At 43.8% G+C, this 26,994-nt stretch overlaps 1 long non-coding RNA gene across 1 annotated transcript in view; it reads left to right on the top strand.

Moving 5' to 3' along the window:
• The window catches only part of LOC111866776, a 96,122-nt gene that overhangs the window by 38,806 nt on the left and 30,322 nt on the right, over positions 1-26,994 (top strand). The gene's annotated exons all lie outside the window — the stretch shown is intronic.

Raw genomic sequence — 26,994 nt, 5'->3', positions numbered from 1 at the left:
GCGGAGAGGGGGGGGGGGGAGAGGCGGGGGGGGGGGGCGATCCAAAGACCCCGTCCACCATGTCATTAATGACAGCTCTGTTTCTTAAGACATGTGGTACTCTTCCGTAAACTTGGAAAGCCTATACAATGTGGCGTCACAAACTGTGGGGTCACCACATGTTCTGGGGGCGGGGGGGGGGTCCTTGAGTTCTCAAGAATTATTTAAATTGTAATTGTTCCCACACATAGTTCTGGCAAGTCAGCAAGTCAATAAGATTTAATGCAGGTGCTTTAGAGAAACGCAGATGCAGACGAAGAAACGTTTCGCGAATTCATTTTGTGTCTACGGGAACATTGTGTAGCTCACTGAGTGTGTAGGTTCCTGCTGTCACCGTACAGCCTGGTAGGGACCTGCAACATTGTGCAGAACTGCACTTGTCGTGACTGTACAGGAACATTTTATAGCTTACTGAAGGTGTAGGGAGGCTGTAAAGCTACTTAGGTTCCTGCTGCCACCGTCCAGACTGATAGGGACCTGCAACATTGTGCAGAACTGCACTTGTCGTGACTGTACAGGAACATTTTATAGCTTACTGAAGGTGTAGGGAGGCTGTAAAGCTACTTAGGTTCCTGCTGCCACCGTCCAGACTGATAGGGACCTGCAACATTGTGCAGAACTGCACTTCTCGTGACTGTACAGGAACATTTTACAGCTTACTGTAGGTGTAGAGAGGCTGTAAAGCTATTTAGGTTCCTGCTTCCACCGTACTCAGGACCTGCAACAGTGTGCAGAACTGCACTTTTCGTGACTGTACAGGAACATTTTATAGCTTACTGTAGGTACAGAGAGGCTGTAAAGCTATTTATGTTCCTGCTGCCACCGTCCAGACTGATAGGGACCTGCAACAATATGTAGAACTGTAATGACAGGGAGAGATGGCAAGTCGCGTAAATTTTGTATTGCTTTAAGGTTTCTCTTTGTTATAGAATGAAAGAACCCCTGATGAACGGCCTTAAAGAATATAATCTTCTGGGATGTGATACCGTGTAGTGTGGTATTGCCTATCTGAAACGTCAGACGTCACAGCGCCTCTCGAGTGTGCAAAACGAAGAGAAAACTCGCGACAATATTCTCTGTGCAGAGCAACACAAGGACAGACGGAAGAGTAACAAACATTTTCTGATCCTTCGGGTACGACAAAAAGGGAAGTCCCAAGTCCGCAAGACATCCGTAGAAGTTCCATACAGGACGTAGAACTCACTCCAATTTTAACGTGTCAGACGATACGTTGAGTATGCAACCTTACAGAACAAAATTTCCCTGTGCTGAACGAGATCTGGGCGAGTTTTGCTCCGATCGTGCCCTGAAAACGGAACCCAGTAATTTTATAACGATCACGTAACGGTGTACGTCAGGGTCTGTTAATGACGCGTTCTCAAAATGTGTAGACACAGTTCAGAAATATATTTACGTTCCACCGAAATGTTCTACCAGACTGCACGGCGTCGTATTCTAGAAGACTGGAAATATCACTGTACATTGTTTGGGTATGCAATTACCCTAAGAAGTCTGGACCTTAAACACTATCATCGGATATTCCAGCTTCTGTAACGGCACTTAACCTTTTAAACCACGGTGGTATGTATGCGTACCACCTGTTTTGATGACACACGGCAGAATAGTTGGTTGAAGTACTACTATGCTACAAGCCGAAGGGTCGCGGGTTCGATTCCCGATGAGTTCATTGCATTTTTCAATTGATCTTATCCTTCCAGCGGCACTATGGTCCTGGGGTCGACTTAGCATCTAACAGAAATAAGTACCAGGAATCTTCCTTGGGGTAAAGGCCGGCCGGCGCGTAAGGCTGATCTCACCTCCATCTATGAGCCGATATTCTACAAAATATGGGACCCTCGACGTCTCACAACCCTAGGGGCCTCCACGGCCTCATACAGGCATAGCTTTACCTTTTTGCCACCTGTTTTAACATAATTTTGTCCACACAAATTATTTATGTGTTTCGTACTATTCTCACAACAAACATTGATTTTTTCCCCGATGTAGCATTAACAGGTGGGTCCTTGTAATGGAGATGCATTGTGTTTTATTGGAGATACCAGTTCGTAAATATTATTTAGAAACTTTTCATTCCGATAATACCCGTTCAAAATGTTCGAATTGTCTTCGGTCATGAAGATTCTTTGGTTCCTAACAGCGGTAAAGGCGCCGAGAATTCTAGTCTTACAAACAAGTCATAAAGTTCTCTCTCGTGTTACAGTAAACTGTCGCTCTTCAGGTTACAGTCAATACGGATCGAAATATGAATATCTAAAAATGTTGTTCACAGTTGAGTACGTACCTTAAAAGACACGTGGGACTTACGAGCAAGAGGACTTTGGGACTGTGTTAAGGGCAGTTGGAGATACTGAAACGACACAAGAAAATATCCGAGATTGGCTTGAGCTGGATGAAGGAGACCTGCACCTGTGGTGGTGGCGGCGGTGGTGGTATTTTACTTAATTTTATGTAAGATTTGAGGTTCTCACAGCGGTGGCCATGAATAGTACGATATTCTGAGCTGTAACGCCGTGTGTTTCAGTATAAGTCTGTGGGCGTTTCGGAAGAACGTATCATCTCCAGCTTTGAGTTCGAAGTGTAAGCCGAGCAAGAAACAAGCAACAAGCAGGCGCCGCCATCAAAACTCGGACTTCTGCCGAGCTGCGCGTCGTTAAAGCCAGATACCCACATATTCTGCGTTAAGTTGTCGGGTATAACCTCAAATTTCTTACCGTCGATATGTTTGTAATTCTTGGACTATAAATATACCTATATATTTAATATTATATCTGTATAAAATTTCACATGCCTGGCTCAAGTGGTTCTCCATCAAACCGAAAAGTGAAGAAAATTTTCTCAGAAACGCCATGTTAGTATTTTATTTTCTACAAAACAAGTACTCTGACAGAAGTTGGATATTTTTCGAAGATCCATTAGGATACATAATTTCAGGATCCTAAACTAAGTGGGGCCGATCACGGTAGCCGAGCGGCCTAAGGCATGCACTGTCTTCGCTCGCTCGGAAGCCGGGATCATGGGTTCGAATCCCACTCAGGGCATGGCTGTTTGTGTGCGTTTTTGTGTGTTTGTCTACAGGTAGAGGCCTTGCGACGAGCTGATCATTCACCCAAGGAGTCCTACCGTATGTGTAAGATCTAGAAAAACCAAAGTGAACGGAGTTCATGGAGGTAGGCCTAGGCCCACTGGGGGTGTAGTGCCAAGGAAAAAAATACTAAGTGGTTCGAAGAGATGTAGTGACGGGAGGTTGGAGAAAACTGCATAATGAGGAGCTTCATAACTTGTACTCTTCTCCAAGTATAATTAGAAGGATAAAGTCAAGGAAGATGAGATGGGCAGGACATGTAGCACGAATAGTGGCGAGGAGGAATGCATAAAGGATATTGGTGGGAAAGCCACAAGGAAGGAGGCCACTGGGAAAACCAAGACGTAGGTGGGCGGAGAATATTAAAATGGATCTTAGAGGGAGATAGGATGGGATGGTATGGTATGGACTGGATTCATCTGGCTCAGGATAGGAACTAGTGGAGCTCTCGAGAAGGGCTCAGCTCCATGACGTTAGTTAAAGTGAGTAGTGTTGGTGTTACTCCTACTTCACAAGTTCGCCATGTTGGTACTAACCGTAAGCAACTGTAAACGTATGGAGTCCGTGTGTACTTCGGTCACATAACGTTCATACAAAATTTCATGAAATCAATCAATTGGTTCAAAAGATGAATGGAGAGGTCATACAGAAACACGCAGACAGCATGGCGACTTCATTATGTCAGGACAAATGTATAAATATGGCGATGAATATATAATTTCTCGGTATTCAGGCTTATCTGACACATTCACGAGCCAATTAGTGATACTCACAGATTTACTGGGTAATCTGTGTTAAGTAGCATTACTTGGTGGCTGTCAAATGTTATATCGTATTTGCTAGAACCTGACGTTTCGGAGGAACGTTTTGACTGTTTCTAGACCCTGCAGATCGAGGGGCATGGTTGACTAGCAGCACTCCAAGCGGCGCTATGTCCTCCAAGTTCGAATTCTTCAATTTATGTTAAGCTCGAAGAATGAAGTCGTGTAGGTTGTGACTCCGTGAAGTGTGGTAGATATTTACCTGAATTTGCAGAGTACAGAATGGACACAGCATTTCCCTCAGAAACGCTGGTTAGTCTCTATAAAACTACACGGCGTACCGTATCAGAATAAGTAAAATTTAATGTTCATAATAATATCATGACATGTACGTGTATTTATTAACCTCTGGGAAGAATCTACTGTCTTCACCTTCAGAGGAGAAGATGCTGACAGCAGGTTCACATATCTACCAAAGTGCACGGGGTCACGTCCAATAAGATATTCATAATATTTATGGGAACAACCACGAAGTAGTACTTCAGTATTTACTAACGTTTCGGAGGAATCTACTGCCTCCACCTTGAGTCTATATGATGGAGAAAACAAGCTACCAGACTGCACAGCGTCACTAATCTTCATACAGTCTGGAGACATTTGCAAGAGCGGTTCCTGGGCTCGAGGGTGTGTCAGTGAAACAGTATGCGAACATGTGGATTAGATTCTGCTGGCTCTGGATACGGACCATTGCGGATTCCTGTAAATACTATAACTAACCTTCGGGTTTCATACGGGACGGAGAATGTTTTCAGCAATTAAGCGACTACTAGCTTCTAAATGAGATTATTTTCCGTGGGTTTAATATTGGTTTCCAGCCTTACATAAAATTGGCTTCCCTCCAAAATATTCTGTGGGATTTTTAAAGCGGAAGCAGTAATGATTTTCCTCTCAGATATCCGCGGACTTCCACCCGACTACAAGGCCTTACTTCCCAGAATTCCGTAGTCTTCCTCGTCATTGCACACTCTCAGTACAATTGTTTATTCCACGCAACATTCAACAGATTACTTAGAACAGTGAGCGGACAGTAAAATGCAAAATAAAAAGGTAAATTTGTCCCTGTGCTTAAGTAATTAAGCACCATACCATAAGACATGTGAGGGATTGGAGATATACTCCATCATTCTTAACCTAGGCACTAGATAGAGGCTAGTAGTCAGCTTCACGCCCCGGCCGCTTTACGGGGAAATAACCTCCGGTACCCATACAAGAGGGAGGCACTATGCTACAAGCCGGAAGGTCGCAGGTTCCATTCCCGATGAGGTCAATCGGTTTTTCAATTGACCTATTCCTTCCAGCCTCACTATGACCCTGGGGTCGACTCAGCCTCTAACAGAAATGAGTACCAGGAATTTTCCTGGGGGTAAAGGGTGGCCAACGCGTAAGGATGTCACCGCCATCTGTTAGCCGATTGTGTAGAAAATGTGGGAGCATCGATGTCTCACAACCCTACGGGTCTCCACAGCCTGTTACAGGGATAGCTTTACGTTAGGCATTGGGCAGGAGGCTGGGTGGGTCTCAGAGCCAGTCCGGATGCTATGTAGACCCTACAGGGATCCAGTACGCCTGCAGTATCGATACAAACCTCGCCAAATCTTATACTCGTATCTAGGAACAGTCGAACTGGCAGCTCGATATATCGATATATTTGAAAATAAATATATTGTAACGTGTTTGGGTATATGTCACGACAACTAACTTCACGCCATATTGAATATAGCGAATATATTCCTCTCGCTCTTACATCACAAATTTACAATCTCGCAATTAGTGCAATCGGCAGTATCACAAATATTTCTTCTGTTCTTACTGCCATGCAATCGATACAACACGGCTCGCTAACTAATCACTCCCTAATACTGAATAGTGTTCGCTGCTCCTTATTTAGCCTCGGCACGGGCAACACAGAAAACAGTTACGTGATAGCTTTCACTGTTGCGTGACGTCGTGTTTACCGATTGCCTAGCAACCGTCGCTGCACGGGCTCCCGTGTTGCGCGACGCCGTGTTTACAAAGTCGTTGCTGGGCAACTCCGCGTAGCAACCAGCGCGCTTCGGCTCGGCTCGGCTCGGACAAACACCGCTTTTCTTACTGTTGCGTAACCTTATTTCCACTGTTGCGTAACTTGGCAACCGGCAGTTTATCAAGGGTCTGTCTTCGTGGTAACTCGTTCCACTTCCCGTTTCCCAGCAACGCTTAGACATGCTTGGATAGCTCTTGTTTCTGCGGCAGTCTTTGCTTGCCGGACGGCCATCTCTTCTCGCCAGGCTTTCGAGTCGGCGTCTACCTTGTCTTGGTTGGCGTCTAACTTGGCCAGCACGACGTCGGTTTTCTTTTGGTTGACGTCTAATTTTGCCAGGAAATCTTCTCTGTCTTTTTTTTCTATCGGCCTTCATTTATACTTGATGGGTTCGGAACATTTCGTGCATCTGCACTCGGTCGGTATCTGCTTTTGCTTGGTTAGTTCTAATTTCTTCTTGCATGGACTTCAAGAGCTCTAACACGTGTCCATTTTTCATTTGTAGGGTAGCACTAGGCGCACAGTAATTCGTTGTACTTGGCGTGTGTAAGTTTGTAACCACTTCTGACACCAAATGTAACGTGTTTAATTACTGAAGACGCCGGTCAGATTGTTAATTGGTTTATTTAACAACCTACAAGTCTTGGCTACAATTAATTACAACACTGTTGCGGGTTTCCACAGTTTACAAACCCTACACACAAACTCTTCACACTATCACGATTCACTCTTTACAACTGAACTCGGTGACTACTACACTTCAACTGTCTTAGGCGGCTGCTACACTTTAACTAACTTTTTAGGCAGTGTAGTTCTCTTATAAACTCTCAGCCGGACAACGGGAAACGCCTCGCTTCCTTTTCTTCCAAGGATGTGCTTGGTGAGTCTCCTGTTGTTTCGACTACTCCTTGCAGCGACTGTTCTCCGCCCGTTACAGTATGTTTTCTAATGCGGACCACGGGAACGAGCCTAAGGTACAGAACGTAGTAAACACTTGGACAGCCCTGAAATGCTTCATTTGTCATACACAACCACCGAACCATGTGACATAGCTATAACACCCTCTACTTTATATACCTGGAGTGCACGGTTCAAATCTTCGCCGCGACACCCGCTATCATGAGATTTCTTTGTGATTTTACTCAGACCCTCCAGACAATCAACGGTATATCACCTCGAATACTCTAATACCTCTTCCTTCCGAATCCCTTCCAATTCATCAGCCATCCTACCGTTCGACACTATGAAGGAGCGTCGTTAAATCGGCCATAAGTAAGGAAATATGCAAATAACCAATTTAACAAGAAAACTATTTCTTTCGCTTCCAGTTATGCCTCTGTTTTGTCCTGCGTCCTTATGTCACAGCTGATATGAAAGTTGAAAGTACTGGTGAAACTGCTGCATACTTACACATCACAACTCAAGGATTTTAATTGGGATCGTGACTCAATAATTGGGCAAGAAACAGAGTAAGAGCTCACAGAAGGACAGGCTGCTTGTCACGTGATATGATTTGGTTTCTTCATTTCAGGGTTCACAGAGATTTGTCTTAGAAATTGGAATTCTTGTAGATGTGGCTAGAAGGTTAGATAAATCGTACGTGGATATTCATCATAACGTTATATACTCCGAAAGCAATTAACAGCAAATTTTATATGTCTCCATAGACCAGAGTCCGTCTTGAGAAGTCACCTGTATTTAAACGACCCAAGATATTTTCCGCGGTTTATGGTACCCTAAGATTCATTACAGTGTATACAAAAGCCCGCCATTGATCTCTATTCTGAGCCAAACTAATACAGTTCACATTCTCCCACTCTGTTTCTTTAAGAACGATTTTAATATTGTCACGTAGTATGTGTGTGACTCTCGACGGTGTTTGAATTGGAGAATGGATTTATTGAACATTATACACGCGACTCGGCACGCGGTAGCGTAGTTGGTTGAGGCACTGTGCTACAAGCCGGAAGATCGTGGGTTCGAGTCCCGATGAGAACACTGGATTTTTCAGTTGACCTAATCTTTCCAGCGGTACTATGGCCCTGGGGTCGACTCAGCCTCTAACAGAAATGAATACCAGGAATTTCCCTGGGGCGTAAAGAGCGGCTGCGCGTAAAGCTGACAAATCACCGCCATCTGTGAGCAGATTGTCTATAAAATGTGGGAGCCTCGACGTCTCACAACCCTGTGGGTCTTCACGGCCTGTTACATGCATAGCTATACACACGACTCGTATTTACAAATAATTATAGCGCCATCGCTCATCTCCACAGTTCAAAAATCACCACATCACCCGCTAAGCCTTGGAAAAATGCTTGATGTGTCTTCACCAGCCGTTGCCTCGCAACGGCTTCTAACAGTTGAGATTCATCAGCTGCACATGCTCAAGTCCTCTCTTCACTGACTCCAGTACAGAAGTGAACTCGGTAGAACCAGTTGTTTTCCTTATAACTCCTCAGGTCGGACCGCGTAGAAAACCTCGTTTCCAACAGTTCCTATATTGTTGCGTGTCGATTCGTTGCTGTGAGGACGTGTTTACCGAGCCGTTGCCTAGAAACTTATCTGGTATATTTGCTTATCTCGCGGTCGTAGCATAGTAACGGCTCTACACGCTACAATATTATCTCACCATCTACAGCTGTGCCTTCCTAGTGGTCTCTCCCCCTCAGATTTGCGACCTAAAATTCATATTTTTTTATCTTCTGTTTCCTCGAGCGCGCTACATTTGCATCCCTTCTCACCCTACCTGATATGACCATCGTAATAATAATTCACTGGTAACGTTGTCCCTGTGCGTAAATAATTAGGCACTACGCCATGAAGGCGTATGAGGGAACGGGTGTATAGACCCATATTTTCTTGACCTCGGCACTAGTTGGAGGCGAGTGGTCAGTTTTATGCCCCGGTCGCTTTACCCCCGGGGAAAGAGCCCCCGATACCCATTGGATAGGAGGTTGTGTGGACCCCAGAGTCGGTCTGGACGACACGGAGACGAGGAAATTCTTGACTATACCGGGACTCGAACTCCAACCCTCGGTCGTCCAGCCCGTAGCCAGTCGCTATACCGACTGAGCTGTTCCGGGTCCTAATAATTTACTGATGTTTTCAAATTATGAAGCTCTTCATTCTGCGGTTTCATTTTCCCAGGCATCTACACAAAACTCCGTGGTTTTAGTCCGCAAGCGAACTATACCGCAGGCATCTACACACGAAAAGAAAAATTGGCTCTTTCGGTTTTTCTCCTGTGACTGTAATGTCAAAGATACGAGTATAATTGGTTTGCTGTGTAGCTCGAATGGAGTTGAGCAGGTTGACATAGTGGTAATGCTCTAGACACGTATTCGAGGGAGGCTCAGTTCGAATCTCGGACGGAACACCGGCTATCTTGAGTGTGGTATTTCATGGTTTTCGTCAGTCCTTCTAGACAAATTCCAGGATATTACCTTGATTAGGCTATAACCGCTTCCTTTCAAATTCTTTCTTGTTCACTATCCATCTATTATCCTACCGTGAAACACTATATCCACCAGATGGTGACGTCTTTAACCCCTAAACTCACCCGAATAGAGAAGGAGTAAATCTATCCGTAGCTCTGCAGCCCTTCTGGACCTTGGCCGCTTTTTACAGTTTCCTAATCCATACACCGTCGGTAAGACTCTCTGGACGGGGGATCAGCCCGTCGCAAGGCCGCTACCACACACAGGGCAACACAGACACAGACTAAACGGACTCAGACATCCATGACTAGAGTGGGGTTCGAACCCACGGTCCCAGTGTTCGAGCGGGCGAAAACAGTTCATGCCTTAGACCGCGCGGCTACTGTAGTCGGTTGAAGGAATAAATGTACGCAGAATTTTGTTCGAGCGAAACGACACAACATAAAAATATATGCTGACGTCATAGCGTCTGAGGTAAGGTGAAGCGTGGGGCCACTATGGCATCCTGTAGTAGGTAAGCTTGTTATCAGAGCCCAAGTAAATTACGAGTCTTTACCCTCCACCCCGGCATATATTGCACTGTACTTTGAGATGTGGGGCCATATAATCTGGTATAGGTTTACTGAAGTTTCGATAGAAAATAGGTCTCCATCTTCTGGGTCTACGAATAAAACTAAAAATCAAGTAGCAAATAAACATCTTTAAATTTCTGTCGGGCTACACGATATCACATCCCAGAAGGCGCCATAAGAACCTCGAGTTAAAATATTCCTTTGTTCGTCATTTCCAGTAACTGCCTCAATCAGAGAAATGAACCCTCTTCTGTGAAATGTTTACAGACTTCAGTTGTTTCATAAGGTCTTTCCCTTGAGTATTGTGACATGGACAGACTGTGAGGTCAATAAATGAAATTTCTCAGGCCCAAGAAGATATTTACAGCATTAAGCAACTGTGGAGCAGTTGGGAGAAACCAATGGAGCAAATACAGGTTACTATTGAGAAACCATTGGGAAATGGTGGGCACTTTTCCAGCGGAACATTTTAATTTAGGATTACAAAGGAAGGGAAGTTGGAAGACCAGAGAAAAAATGGGCCGATCAGTTTTGAGTCTCGGAAAGGGGCCATATACTCGAAATCCAGAAGAAGAAAATGGAGACCATTTCATAAGGCGAGACAGGTTTCTCGTATCGCGAAAATTCGTGCGTCTGTCGGTATTATGAACAATTTGACCAATTTTCATGTAACATCATATGAATCACCTTTCTGACTTGTAACTTACTTCCAAAACTAACAGGGATTTAGCTCGTGCAAATTTCTGAGTTGGGGACGAAATTAGCAAAGAAAATCTCTATAGACGTATCCTCTGGGAATTATGAAGTATTACGAATGCTGTGTTCTGATAGACACTTGACAAAGAACTCATGTCCACTGGGAGACGTTAATTTATAATATAAACAAACATGGCTTCCGATCAAAATTTAGCTTTCTGACGAATTGTAATTGGGCCTGACGAAGCTAATAAACACACCTACACTCTTTATGATGAAGAAGGTCAGTCTATCGTAGTGCCTAATCACGCACTGCACCATAATGGCGTATGGAGAAGTGGAGGTATAACTCGATTTATTCGTAAGCTCGGAACCGGATAATTCATCTGCAGGAAACAGAAACTATGAACAATAAGCAAAGAAGATATGAAATGTCATACCCCTACCGAAACGCAGCTTCTGCTGTGAAGCTGTGTCCCTAGTGAAATAATAAAATACTTAGTTTTAGAAACACTTTTCTGAAATGAATAGGCCTCCATGTGTCCAGTTCTTAATTTAGAAACAACAATGCACATGTACCTCCGTACACAATTTCACACGCCGAACGCCAGAGTTTCATTGGCTGTCGTCCTGAAACTGAGAAGTAAATTTAGATTCCATGAAGCCACAATTTTGTCATGTCACGCCTTACAGAAAGAAAGAAAACTTGCCAAATTTTGCATCTTATTCAAAGACCTATTACCGTACATGACCTAAGAGCCTTACATTGTATGGAGATTGTGTGATTTATACATCAAAGTTCGCGCATCCACCATCTTATCATTAATCACCCTACGAAGTCAATAAGTACGAGTTTATGGTGGCCTCCAATAACATAACTAGCGAACTAACTCCTAGGAGCTGAGTTCTTGAGAAGTCAACAGTCGCTCAGCTACCCAACATTTTACGGAACGTGAAGGTTCATTGCCGTGTTCACAAGAGCCCACCAGCTGTCTCTATACTGAGCCAAATCAATCCAGTCCATAGCACACCAGAACTACCAGTGCCCTCAGTCGGAATTAGCGGTCCCTAGGTTGAAACCCCGGCACGAGGCAGGAGGATCGTCCATTTGCCCGCGAAATTCGCCATTTTATCGCAAGTTTTTCCACCCCTATGACGTAATCTTAACTGTTAAGTAGATATAGTGCCCAAAAAGGAAGAAAGCCAGTCCGTGTGTATATAACTAATGTCTGAGACAGTTTTGCCCGTCCTTACGTAAGTCGAGATATTAACGGCGTTAGAAGACATGTCACGATAGCACGTACAAGGTGTAAATCAACAGACGCAAGGTTGCCAACACAGCTCCGGTACCAGCTGGTTTGGCAACAATGTTTAGTATTTCATATATACTGCACGGGTATCATAAGCACAAAATGTATGCATAATGGTGAAGTAGTACTTTTTAATAAACTAACTGTTGTTAGCTAGTTAGCCCAAATAGGAGATCTTCATAAATCACAAAGTTCCTACTTGCGTAATTTTCCGCGTCGCTCTCGTTAAGTCCACATATTTCCCCTAGAATTTTATTCTCAAAATAACGACAGACGTTAAAATTTCAGCATTAATTGTTTTAAAACCAGCTTCGTCATACATATCAAACCTCTTCAAACTGAGAAGTTCTAAAATTACAGATACATTTATATGAAGACATTAAATATTATGGAAAACATTGCTACAAGCTGAAGGGCACGGGCTCGAGTCCCGATGAGGTCATTCGATTTTTCAGTTGACAGAAACACCTGGAAAGCTTCGAAATATGGTGTTGGAGAAGGATGGAGAAGATCAGTTGGACCGATTATGAGAGAAATGAAGAAGTGTTATTTAGAGTCAGTGAGCAGAGGAATATCCTACACGAAATAAGAAAACGGAAGGCTAATTGGATTGGTCATATCTTACGCGGTAACTGCCTTCTAAAAGAAGTTATTGAAGGAAAGATAAAGAGGCGGATAGAAGTGACCAGAAGACGAGGAAGAAGACATAAGAAGATGCTGGATGACCTTGGGGACAGAAGAGGATATTCTCATTTGAAGGAGAAAGCTCTAGATTGCATTAAGTGGAGGAACTGTTTTGGAAGAGACTGTGGACCTGTCGTCTTGACAGATTACTGATTAATAATCTTTCCTGCCGCACTATGGCCCTGGGGTCGACTCAGCCTCTAACAGACATGAGAACCAGGAATTTTCCTGGTGATAAAGGGCGGCCGGCGCGTAAGGCTGACAACCTCACTGTCATCTGTGAGCCCATGTCTAGATAATGCGGGAGCCTCGACGTCTCATAACGCTGTGGGCCTCCATGGCTTCTTACAGGGATAATTTTGTCTTTTATAGAAAACAGTACATTGTAAGCGGTGCTGCTGTCTGGAGTAAACAGTTTCGGCAAGGATATATACAGTATGGAATAAACTTTGTTAAGAGCACCTAACCTCCCTTTCTCTTGAACTGGCAACAGAGCGTAACAATGACCACCGCTAAGCAACACATACTTTTCTCTCAGTCACAACTTATCCAGCTGTAACAGATGGTGACAGTGATTTGGCCTTCACAGAAAAATAAACACTGTCGCACACTTCACAATATTCCCATGCACACCATTTTCGTCCCATCAAATTTGTCCAACTTTCCCTTCTACAAATGGAGCTGCGGTAGCTCAGTCGGTATAGATAGCGATTAGACGACCGGGGTTCGATTCCCTGCAGAGGCAAAAATTTTCTGGTCTCCACAGCGTCTGGGGCCCACCCAACTTACTATCAAATGGGAATCCGGGGCTCCTTTCCTCGGGGTAGAACGGCAAGAGCGCGAAATTGGCCATTCTTCTCCGTCCAATGCCGATATCAAAATGGTGTAGCTGTACCTTCAATCCCCAATGCGTCTTCATGGGGTGCGCAAGGACAACTTTACGTTTTGGTCTTCTAAACTGAAGAGCTCTGTAAGCAAGCAGTTCCCATTTCCAGTGGTGGTTACAGTCAAGCTGAAGTGGTGAACCTAATAGATTCAGAATGTGCACCGAGCCGCTGTGTTGACTTTACCGGCAAACACTCCATTTTCTTGCCACATCGAAACAAGTGGACAGAACTCTCAAAATAATCCACCCCCTAAGTGTTCCACATATGTGCATCCAGTGGCCCCCTGTTCTATAGGGGTATATGCACAATGTTACTCAATATGTAAGCTATGAGCAATGGAAAATGCAGTTGGCTTGTGACAGATGTCGCGTTTAATATTGTGGGATGTAGTCCCGCAACTCCATGTTCTGTGGGTCCCTCGTTACTACGGGATGGCGCGTCCTCAGGTTGCGGATGGAGGTAAGCTGCGAATATATTGAATAAGCAGTCGCGGACAGCCGACATGGGGTGCTCCTCCAGCTTGGGGGTTGGGCGTGGGGCTAACTTCTCCTCGCCGTAAAAAATAAACTTATTACAAAAATTCTCTAGAAGCCCCTGACCTGGACGGATTCCGTGGATAAACGACCTAAGCTAAGGATAATGGACATGAGATTCGCTACTTGGAATGTCAGAAGTTTGTATAGGGCAGGTTCGCTCAGGGCAGTGGCGGAAGAAATCTTAAAATATAAGTTAGATTTATACAGGTTTTTTCGTACATAAGAGAATCGTATCAGCAGTTAAAAGAGGGTGGAGTTAGTTAGTGATAGGATATCATATATAATACTAAAAGGTCGCTGGTGTGATATCATTGTTATGAGTGATCACACCCCAACACACACACACACTCACACACTCCATGGCCTATATTCCGCAAACGAACTATACCGACCGAGCGACCGCCGCTTGTCGGTGAAGTTTGTGCCAACTGGTCCCGTGTCGTAGATTTACGGCACGTAAAAGATCCTCATGTCTCTAGGACACCTCTGAGCCAAATTAGGCAACACATTTCCTGCCCAAGTAGTGTCCAATGCCTCTGGTAGATGGGGGAAATATCAGGTACCGAGGGCCGACCGTGTTGGCTGAACGGGACTGATAGCACGCACCAGTACCGGTAGGGTATGGAGACAGTAGAAATTAAAGGGGGACGCACAATGAACCAATAACTGGTCTAAGTGCATGGGGAAACCCACCCCCTCTAATAATAATAATAGTGCCCGCTATAGCGGATAGAGGGTGTCGCGTGGTCAGCGCAAAGAATTCCCCCGGCCGTTAATTTAGGTTTTCTAGACCAGAGTTCACGCCCCAACAGAAGATAAAATTGATGACATAAAGGACAGGTTCTATGAATAAATAGAACAAGTATATCATAAATTCCCGAAGTACCCTAAGAAAATTTTGTTAGAAGATTTCAGTGCCAAAGTAGGCAGGAAGACATTTTCAAACCAACAATTGGGAATGAGAGTTTGCATGAAATTAGTAATGATAATGGAGATAGAGTAGTAAACTTTGCCACATCAAAAATCTTACTGTCAAAAGTACAATGTTCCCGCGTCGTAACATCCATAAATTTACTTGGACGTCTCCTGACGAGAAAACGCACAATGAAATTGACCACATTTTGATAGATAGGAGACAGCACTCAAGTACACTTGATGTCCGATCGTTCAGGGCAGCAGATTGTGATACTGACCATTACCTGGTGGTGGCAAACGTTAGGGAAAGACTGGCAGTGAACAAATAAACAACGCACAGTGTTCTTATGAAGAGGTTCAATCTCAAGAAATTAAACGAGGTAGAGGGTAAAGAGCAGTATCGTGTTGAAATCTGAAATAGGTCCGCGGCTTTGGAAAACTTGAACACTGAGGTGGATGTTAATAAAGCTTGGTAAACTATCGGAGAGAATATCAAAATTTCTGCCAAGGAGAGTCTAGGTTATTATGAACTGAAGAAGCATAAGCCATGGTTCAATGAAGGATGCTCAAAATTATTTGACAAAACAAAACAAGCCAAATTGCAGTGGTTACAGGATCCAAGCGAGTTAATTTGGGATAATCTGAACAATATAAGACGTGAAACCAGCAGGCATTTCAGGAATAAAAAGAAGGAATATCTGAAAGACAAAATTAATGAGCTTGCAATGAACAGTAAGAGCAAGAACATTAGAGACCTGTATAGAGGAATAAATGACTTTAAGAGGGGTTACCAAACTAGATGTAACTTAGTGAAGAACGGGCCGCGCCATAGCTCAAGCGGTTAGTCACTGGCTTCCCACCGCGGCGGCCCGAGTTCGAGCCCGGGTCTGGTCAAGTGGGATTTGTGGTGGACAAAGTGGCGCAGGGGTAGGCTTTCTCTGAGTACTTCGGTTTCCCCTGCCAATCTTCATTCCACCGATGGCTCCACAATCACCCTCACCTGTCATCTGGGGCTGGTACAATAGGCCAGAAGTGGCCACAGTACAAGGGACTTAGTCCCACCCCACTAGCAATAAAAGAAAGAATATGCCATTAGGAAGGTCCAGGGAAACCAGGTGGGACTGAAATTAAACGGGACACATCAGCTGTTGGTCTATGCTGATGATGTGAATCTACTGAGTGATAATGTAGATACCATAAAGAAAAACACACAGACTTTAATTGACGCAAGTAAGGAGGTTGGTCTAGAAGTAAACACAGAGAAAACTAAGTACATACGTTGCTGTCTCGTCACCAAAATGCAGGGCAAAATCATGATATAGATAGGAAACAGATGTTTTGAAAATGTGGCACAATTCAGATATTTAGGAACAATAATAACAGATCGAAACCTGATTCAGGAGGAAATCAAGAGGAGACTGAACTCGGGTAATGCTTGCTACCACTCAGTCCAGAACCTTTTGTCTTATCGTCTGCTGTCCAAAAACATAAATATTAGAATATACAAAACTATAATTGGTTCTGTATGGGTGTGAAACTTGTTCTCTGAAATTAAGAGAGGAACATAGACAGGGTGTTAGAGAACAGGGTGTTGAGGAGAATGTTTGGACCGAAGAGGTTTGAAGTGACAGGAGGTTGGAGAAAACTGCATAATGAGGAGCTTCATAACTTGTAATTTTCTCCGAGTAAGAATAGAATGATCAAGTCAAGGAGGATGAGGTGGGGAGGGCGTGTAGCACGAATGGGGGAGAAGAGGAATGCAAACAGGATATTGGTGGGAAAAGTTAGATGGAAAGAGACCACTGGGAAGACCCAGGCGTATGTGAGTGCAAAATATTAAAATGAATCTTAGAGAGATAGGATGGGATGACATGGGTTAGATTGATCTGATTCAGGATGGGGACCAGTGGAGGGCTCTTGTGAACACGGTAATGAACCATCGGGTTCCATAAAATGCTGGGAAATTCTTGAGTAGCTGCAGATTTGGCTTCTCCTCAGGAAGGCTCAGCTCCAAGAGTAAGTTAGTAGGTCCCGTTAGTAGGCAGCAACAGATGGACAGTGTTTTCTGTGCTGTCCGTGCCGAGATGTATAAGCAGGACAGACTCACGAGCAGAAATTTTTTAATCTGAATTCTTGCGGTCATAGGCCTTATGTAACTTCTCTCCGACGAGAAGATGGGTTTGTCTCATGAATACGCTTGGCCTTTCGTCCAGTGTACATTTCACACATATGCTTTTAGTATATTATTGAAAATTCTTCCGTTTTCCCTATATCAAAGTCCCCTGCCAGCGCAGGCTTTGCAAAGCAGATCATGCCTATCTGACGTATCTTATGCTACAACTGTAGCTTAGTTACTTGAACGGTTATAAGCTTGACCATCGCCACTGATCTTTCTTTGTCTGGCATCGCCTTGCCCTGTGCTGCGAACATGTACATTGTCAAAATTCTGTATGACTTCTGCTCTTTGCCTGCACAATTTTTTGTAGAATCGTACACACACGGAAGGTTGAAAACTGTGTGCAAATCGCGGATCGCTGTGCCCACTAGTGGGGCCCATGCCCATACAACCACAGTACGAAATTTCGCCCATGCGCGTACCCCGTCGGAACCCCGGGTTAAATGAGTGATTATGAATCCGCTAAAGAGAAATTCTCTTTGTTTTAGCACTAGCAGACATTCTGAGGCGCGGGTTGCCACTGTGGCACGGTTGCAGTTTCCGAGTATGCAGTGTGTCTAGTGGTATCCCCTGGGGGCTAGGCTGTCCTGGAAATCACTGTGTGGTGACTCAGCTCGGGCCGCTTGCCGTCGTAACAAAGTAACAAAGGCAGGCGATACTGGGGCCAGGTAATCAACTGGACGTGACGTCATTCGTTCCGCGAACTGTACGCGAGGGGACTCGGTGCAGAAACGCCACTAGAGCTGGAGAGTCCGACGTCACTCTCCCCTGCTTGTCGTTCCGATGAACTCGCAGAATAAAGGAATTCGACATAAAACCGCAGCCGTTAGGTTCTCACTGTCTATCGGTCGTTTAACCCTTCTGTCAGCATGTAAGAATCTGAGAAGTGCTGAACTGATTTTCATTAAATTTGGTATTGGGGAGTTTTAATTTGATTCGTTTACATATGGGGGTTTTGGTTAAAATAATCAACACTCTATATGGAATGCGTTTTAGTGTATATCTTGAGCGTGTAAGGTAACCAAGAAACTCTGTGAAGATCTAATCACCAACTTTCCTTTGGAACGACACGAACCGCATAGAAGAAGCCGAGTCAAACAATTATTCTGTTGTTGCGTGTGTATTTGTTGCAGCAGTATCGTAAGGAGGATACACATACAGACTGATGGGAGGGATTTATGAAGCACGCCGTTGAGGTGGGCTCAGGTGCCATGATATTCATACCAACTTTCATAAAGGCAGGGTCAGGCATTCAAAAGTTAATAGGGGAATACACAGACGCACAGACAGCATGGTGATTTCATAAGCCTACGTTTATTTTTTTTTTTAATTATGAAATTAGGCTGTAAACATAAAGTTGTCCCTGTGCTTAATGAGTAAAGTACTATTCCATGAATATATGCGGGAAAATGGAGATATAGCTCCACCATTCTTGACCTCGGCACTAGCCGGAGGTGAGTGGTCAGCTTCACGCCATGGACGCTTTAACCCTGCGGTAAGAGCCCCTGTTACCCATTGGGTAGGAGATTAGGTGGGCCCCGGCGCCGGTCTAGACGCTGTGGAACAGAGGAAACTCTTTTGCTCCTGCCAAGAATTGAACCCCTGCCATCCAGCCCGTATACCGTCACTTTACTGACTGAGCTATCCCGGCTTCCACATCTTGAACGTAAATGCTTCGAATAAAATTTGTACGTACACTTATGTCCCATGTGTTTCTTTTTCAGGAAGACTTGCTATTTCTGAAGCAATTAAAAATAAAAATTAATTTTCTGCTACGTCATTTCGTAACCGTTATGAGCACGGGACATCCTTGCACAAATCTGCCATGCTGCCTCTCAGTTCACAGCGAGCAGTGCATTGTGGCAGTTCACATAATGAAGCCATCAATGGCGAGCTAATAAAATTGACATGAGTCGGGATAGCTCAGTCAGTATAGCGACGGCCCAGGTTCGATTCCCGGCAGCGCATAATTTTTATCTTCTCCATAGCGTCCAGACCGACTCTCGGGCCGACCCAGCCTCCTATCCGATGGGTATCGGGGTCAAAGCGACAGGGGCGTGAAGCTGACCGCTCACTCCATCTAGTGCCAAGGTCAAGAATGGTGGAGCCATACCTCCACTACCCGTATGTCTGCATGGCATAGTGCTCAACTAATTAAGCACAGGGACAACTTTTCTTTGAATTTACTATCTTCTGTTATGTACCATCATGTAGTGTGGTAGAAATCCACCGACGTTTCGGAGGATCGTACTGACTCTTGCCTCCACGGTCGCTAAGAAAGGCAAGCGAGAATCCAGGAAAATGAGAACTGGAGAACACAAATGAAATTTCGTGGCGAATTTACAGCTCCGTACCAGGAAACAGGGTGTGTCACGAAGTTGGGTAGGTTTTCCCTCGTCCATATCAGAGGGAAGGACGGAACAATAGCCGTCTCGCAACGCAGAGTCAGCCTGACACTGACACTTCCTCTTGGAAGATATTACGTGTCCACGGTAATCAATAGACCTCAGTATCCTCACGTGCTTACGTAGTCTTAGCACTCCGCTAACATTGCATCATTATTAACAGTCTGCTATGGACAAAAATGCTTTAATACTAACTGCAAATTGAACTTGAACGATTATGCAGTGTAATGTTACGCATGTCACTTTATGGTCTATTCGTGTCCGTACACCAAGAATGGCTTAGCAACCGAAAGCTAAATCGCTCCTTTAAATTCAGTCCGAACAAAAACGAACCGGAAATAAACAAAGCCAAAGTCGCCCACTCAGTTCGCCTTACGCTGTGTTTTGTTGTGCAGTATCAGATTGTACTGTTCTTTTAAGTTTTGTTAGTATTGTGACGAATATGATATGACACTAACACTGTATAAACAAAGCGTCAGTGAGCAATACTCACTAATTGAGAGGGAGATAAATGTTATTAATTTTAGGGATCATGACCGGGTAAAAGGATTGGGAGTACAAAGCACATTCCTTTGAGCCAACGCCTAGTTTAGTTTGAATATAAACTCCTTCCTGAGGGTCAGGAGCTCTTGTTGTTCATAACTGTTCTGTTCGACCTTACGTTAGTTTTACTTAATAAACCTATCCTATCTTCTACCGGACTGGACTTTGAATATTTTTTAACTTCGATTGGACTTCGCTCCACTCCACATCCTGTTCGTCACCTGCAATTTCCTGGCACTCCGGTAAAACACACAACTACCGGCGATCGCCACTTAAATCTTTGGACATACTCGTAAGAGATCTGAATTTGTTTATATGGGACGACACGACTGCATCGACCAGCTACCAGTTCGTGTTGCACGTCGTACCATATAACAGTGGTACTATAATAGACTCCTTCCAATGATCAGGCAATTTTTCCTTATGCCAACTAAAAGTTATTAACTTATGGATCTTAGAATGTAATATTTCGCCTCTTTCTTAATAAGTTCTGCAGGAATTTGATCACTGTCTGGCGATTTATACTTTTTCAAATTTGCAATAGCAATTTAACCCCCAAAATGTCTAGGATCAAGTACTAACGGCTCAGCTGTATGTATTTCTATGTGCCTAACATATCAAAATTGTATCCAATATTCTTCTCCCAAGGTTAAGCTTATACATAGATGAAATTATTGGGGACCATCAGATCAACTACAAATCAGATCTTTTGCATTCGTCAGATACTGGAGGAAAAAAAATGGAGTACAATTAGACAGTACATCAGCTATTCATAGACTTCAAGAAAGCCTATGATTCTGTTAGGAGGGAAGTATTGTACAATATTCTGATAGAGTTTGGGGTGCCCATGATAGTAGTTAGGCTGATTAAAATGCGTTTAAAAGAAACGTATAGTAAAGTCCGTGTAGGTAAACATTTGTCTGATAATTTCAATATCCAAAATGGTCTAAAACAAGGAGATGCTTTATAGCCACTCCTTTTCAAGTTTCCCTCAGAATATGCCATTAGGAAGGTCCAGGAAAACCAGCTGGGACTGAAATTAAACGGGACACATCAGCTGTTGGCCTATGCCGATGATTTTAATCTACTGGGTGATAATGTACACGTAGATATCATATAGAAAAACAAACAAACTTTATTCACTCAAGTGAGGAGGTTGGTCTAGAAGTAAACGCAAAGGAAACTAAGTATATGTTACTGTCTCGTCACCAAAATGCAGGGCAAAATCATGATATGAAGGTATGAAACAGATGTTTTGAAAATGTGGCACAGTTCAGATATTTGGGAACAACGACAACAGATCAAAACCCGATTCAGGAGGAAATTAGGACATTGAACTTGGGTAATGCTTGCTACCATTCAGTCCAGAACCTTTGTCTTCTCGTCTGCTGTCCAAAAACATAAAAATTAGAATATACAAAACTATAATTTTGCCTGTGGTACTGTATGGGTGTGAAACTTCGTCTCTGACATTAAGAGAGGAACATAGACTGAGGGTGTTTGAGAAGACGTTCGATTCCCGATAAAGTAATGGGATTTTTCAATTGATCTAATCCTTCCAACCGCATAATGGCCCTGGGGTCGACCCAGCCTCTAAAAGAAATGAGTACCAGGAATCTTCCTGGGAGTAAAGAGCGGCCGGCGCGTAAAGCTGACCTCACCGCCATCTGTGAGTCTACTATGGGCCTCCACGGCCTGTTACAGGGATAGCTTTATCTTACCATTGAAATATTTTGCGTGTTTTATACGTGCCTTTGGCCGAACAGAGTGGTGTAGCGGTGAAGATGTACGCTTGTAATCATGAGGTACTCAGTTCGAAACTTAGCCAGAATTCCGTATATTCTGATTAAGACTTTCTGTGTATTTCCTTGGACCTTCCAGGCGAATATCGAAGCAGTACCTAAAATTAGGCCACGACCACCTCCTTCCAATTATTGCTCAATTCTTCATTCAATATCATCCTATTAATCTTCGTTATGTGGTCTGAGGTACTGTCCCTGTGCCTAATTTATTATAAGCACCACATAATGGAAACATATCTGGAAGTGGAGGTACAGCTCCACCATTCTTAAACTCGGCTCTGGTTGAAGGTGAATATTCAGCTTCGCCCCCCAGAGGAAGGAACCCTCGGTACCCATTGGATAGGAGGCTGGGTGGGCCCCAGAGCCGGTCTGGACGGTACTGGCATCTTCGTAAAATGACCTACAAAATATAAATGCTAGGGCATGGTTTTGTTTGTTTGTTACTTTTTTCTTTCGTACCTGTGCATATCCCCGATCTCTCCGTGCAACTGCAAGCCAGGCTAAGCTGCTTCCGTCACTATTTCTCCTCGTTTCGAGCTATTAAAGAGCCGATACATTTGTCAGTGTTTTATTTCCTATTGATAACTCAGCTGCGCCATTGAACTTGTACTTTCTGTCCCATTGCATAACCTCCAGGCCGGAACCGCCAGATGGCAATGCTGACAGTCTGTTCACTTTGGCGTGATTCCGTTATACCATCACGCCGCGCTTGCGCATTAAACAGTATACAATCAACAAACGACTCAGCACGATACAGTCATTGCTTCATACCCCGAGTTCTAGGATATAATTTAAGGATCTCACAACGATGATTATTAGGAGCATTTTCTTCTGGGATATAACGTCGTGTATACCGTTAGAAGTCAACCGATGTTTCGGAGGAACATATCGCCCCTATTTTTAGGGTCGAAGAATAAGCCGTGTAGTTTCGTGAGACAGAAAAACGTGGTCGTAAGTCTCTCGCGACCCGGAACCAATTATGACTGTGCTGACGAGGCCAGCAGGAATGTACCTGACCGACCAACCGACAGTCAACCGACGTTTGTAAGGGATATAAGAATATGGCTTCCATCTTCGTGGATGAGTGATAACGCAAACGAGAAACCAGCTTGGTGCAAGCAGCTAAGAGAGCGTGGCTTACCCATAGAGGAACTGGCTTATTTTTCGACTCTGAAGACGAAGACGATATTTCCCTCTGAAATGTCGGTTTTGCCTTGCGCGCGGATTACAAAGCTATATATACCTGGAGACAGAATTGTTCATGGCCACCGCTGTGAGAACCTCAAATCGGACAAGTTTCACATGCCTTTACAATTTCACAAACTCAGATTAAGCACTGTGTATTTTGTGATGTTTTGCCTAGAACTTGTTAGAATAAGACTTCCTGTGGCTGTTATTTTGTAACCTTGATGTCACTTTATAGAAGCAAGTGAATTCTCGCGAAGTAGCACAAGTTTGTGCTCGAAACTTATTGTTGTACACTGAAACTGGAACAGAGATTGAAAGTACTTGCTTGCGTGACAATTCTGAGGAAGAAGTAATGAGACAGAAAAACTAGAGATAATATTAAAATGCATCTTAGGGAGGTACGTTCTTAACATGGAGGAATGAGTCAAGCCGGCAGGTACAGTGTCGTTTGTGTTAACGTCATGAACTTTAGGGCACCGAATCAACTGCATTTCGAAATTTGAATAGCCATTCACTGCTCAGAGAATTCATCTGCCAGCAGTCTATTTGTTAGTTATTTAGTTATACAGTTACTTAGATGCCGAGGAATGCGTATAGGATATTGGTTTGAAACCCAGAAGGAAAGAGACCACAGGGAAGACCAAGACGTAGATGGGTGGACAATATTAGAATGGATCTTAGAGTGATAGGATGGGATGGTATGGATTGGATAAATCTGGCTCAGGATAGGGACCAGTGGAAGACTCTTGTGAACACGGTAATGAACCTTCGGGTTCCATAAAATCCTGGGAAATTCTTGAGTACCTGCAGAATTGGCAGCTCCTCCAGAAGGGCTCAGCTCCATAAGTAAGTAAGTAAGTAAGTAAGTAAGTAAGTTACTTAGATGATGTAAAAATGTAAAGTTGCCCCTGTGCTTAATTAAATAAGCAATACGCCATGAAGGTGTGTTGGGAAGTGGATGCATAAATCCACATTTTCTGACTTCGGCGTTAGATGAAAGTGAGTGGTCAACTTCACGCCCTGACCGCTTTATCCCTGAATAAGGAGCCCCCCCCCCCAATACCCACTGGATAGGTGGGCCCCAGAGTCGGTTTGGACGCTATGAAGAAGCGAAAATTTCTTTGGCCTTGCCAGGAATTGAATCGAGACCGCCCAGCCCGTCGCTATATCGATTGAGCTATCCCGGATAACATAGCTGCTTAGATAATTCTTTAGCCAGATAGTTAGTTATTCGGTTAGTTGGCTGGTTGATTGGTTATGTGGCTGATAATGATTTGTTAGTTTGTTAGTTAGATAAATTTGGTTCATTAGATAGTTTGAAAATTGAGATCTGAATTTGAAAAAAGAAATTTTTGGAAATGTCAACGAAACATGAATGCCTATCGCGATAGAAGCAACGAGGAAAGGGAAGCGCACGCAACTATGAACAGTAAGCGCGTTTTCAGTAACAGGAAATAAGAACATTTTGATATCATCGATTAAGAACATTTTGATATCGTCGAGTAAGAACATTTTGATATCGTCGAGTAAGAAAATGTTATAACCTCGAGTAAGAACATTTTGATATAGTCGAGTAAAAACATTTCAATGCCTAGGAATAACACATTTTATATCAAGGATAAAGAACATTTTAATGTCGGAAGTGAGAACATTCTGTGTCGGGGATTAAGAACATTTTAGTGCGGGAGTGATATTGAACATGGGATCAGCAGAAGAAAACTAGGGCACCTCATTGAGACAGAAGTGGGTCATGTACCTTGTGGCTGATCGTGGATTCGAAATGCAGTATCGGCTAGCGGCAAGCGGGTTGCATAACATTCACTCGTCCACAGCCGACCTTGCCAGTTGAAACCTACGGAAAGTTAACAGCAGTGAAAGTGAGACAGGATTTACGGTTCGGTGACCCACATCAGCTTATACCAGTGCGCAACCTTAGCGCAGAGACTATGCTCTCAGAAAGGGACGAAGTTCGGCTCAGTGCTGAAGGTGTCGCAGCGTATAAATGGCGCAATCTCTCCAGCCTTGATAATTACAGATCTTACAGACTGTGTAACTGATACGGGAATTGGCAATAAGTGGCAATAATCGATTTCACGAAAATAAAATGTTATGTCATTAGAAATCGATAAATTAACAAATCATAGGCTGTCCGTCTGTAAAAGATTTACACGAGGGAATTGCAAAAATTTTCATCATTCTGAAATCGACACACATCATCAAGTGACAGTTAATTACAGCATTTAATTATCTGAAGACTGAAGTTCACGCATGCGGCGTGTGTCCCACAGCACGTAACGTCTCCGCTGCAAAGACACAGCAACTCACACCGTGGTGGATGGCAAAGAACGAAGACTTGTGAACACTTTCTAAGTCAACCAGATTTTTAGTAACTGGCTGACATAAAAAAACCATACTCAGTATTTTAGTTAACATCATCATCATCATCATCATCATCATCATCATCATTACTGGCACGACAGCCCTTTGTGAGCCCTGGCCTTCCTCAGGATTGCTCGCCATTCTTCTCCATTCGATGCTACATTCCTCCAGTTCTTTACACCCAAAATTCTTATGTCCTGCCACGCACATTTTTCCCATCTTAACCTTGATCTTCCCACTCTCCTATTTCCTTCTGGTTTAGTATTAAGCATTTTCTTGATAGTTCTATTCTCGCTGGCAAAGCCTTTTCACCTTTATAAATCCAATAATGTCTGGTTCATTAAGTAGTTTGTATAGCTCATGGTTATACCTCTTCCTCCATATTCCATTTTCTTCCACTGGTCCAAAGATATATCTCAGGATCCTCCTTTCAAATATACTTAACAATCTTTCATCTGATCTTGACAATGGTCAGGTCTCAGAGTTAACATCTTCATACTTAGGATTTGAAGTTCTCACAAATGTGATTATGAAGAGTAATGTCTCCTGAGATATAACGCCGTATAGTCCGTTTAAAATAAACGGACGTTTCGGAGTAACATGTCGGATCCATCTTCAGGTTCGAAGAATAAGCCGAGCAAGAAACTAGGCTGGAAGCGGGTGGTTTCGGCCGTAAGGATGGAGGTTATGTTCCTCCGAAACGTCGGTTTTCTTTGAACTGGCTACACGGCAGTATAACCCAGAACTCTTCACTGGACGCTTTGTCTTTGTTACCCCATGGGCGACGCTTGACGTCTCTGTGCGCTAAAAAACAAAATTCTGAAAAATGGAGCTTTTGTGGAACTTGTTCTTTTCATAATCAGTCTGTTGTTGAGTCAGGGGATTGTGCTTGACAAGAGGTCACGTGTTAGGGAGACCTCGAGAGACCTCTGTAGTCTCTACTTGCCGCACTGCTCGCCAGACGTCAGCACCATCTGGAAGGTCCTGCGACCGGCCATCTCGACACGGGCTTCCTTGGTTTTCCCCTGTCTCCAAGCACATCCTGAGGTGGTTCTGCAGTCCCAAGTTGCTACTGCGTGCTTCTCATGCACCCCTCCCGGTTTAAATTCTTGGAGATTAAACCCCTTGCTTTGGTAAGGGTTTCTCTCGGTGGTTAACTAAGCACCACGCCACGAAGACGTATGGAGGAGTGGGTATATATCTCCACCATTCCTGACCTCGGCACTAGATGGAGGTCAGTTGTCAGCTTCACGCCCCACCCGCTTTACCTCCGGTTCTCCATTGACTATGAGGCTTGGTCTGGACACTGTGGAGAACGGAAAGTTCTATTGCGTCCCGGAATCGAACCAAGATTTCTCAGCTCTGGAGACCTCCTAATTACTTTTTCGAAATTTTTAAAATATGAGTTAACCATGAAACCAAAGTCCGCGGTCTGTGTCCATAGCAGTTAACAAAATTTACGTTAGTCAACAAATTCGTTC

The sequence above is a fragment of the Cryptotermes secundus genome, unplaced genomic scaffold (assembly GCF_002891405.2).
Source record: "Cryptotermes secundus unplaced genomic scaffold, Csec_1.0 scaffold384, whole genome shotgun sequence".
Taxonomy (NCBI): domain Eukaryota; kingdom Metazoa; phylum Arthropoda; class Insecta; order Blattodea; family Kalotermitidae; genus Cryptotermes; species Cryptotermes secundus.
The sequence above is the reverse complement of the archived record's forward strand: the minus strand, read 5'-3'. Positions and strand labels throughout refer to the sequence as shown.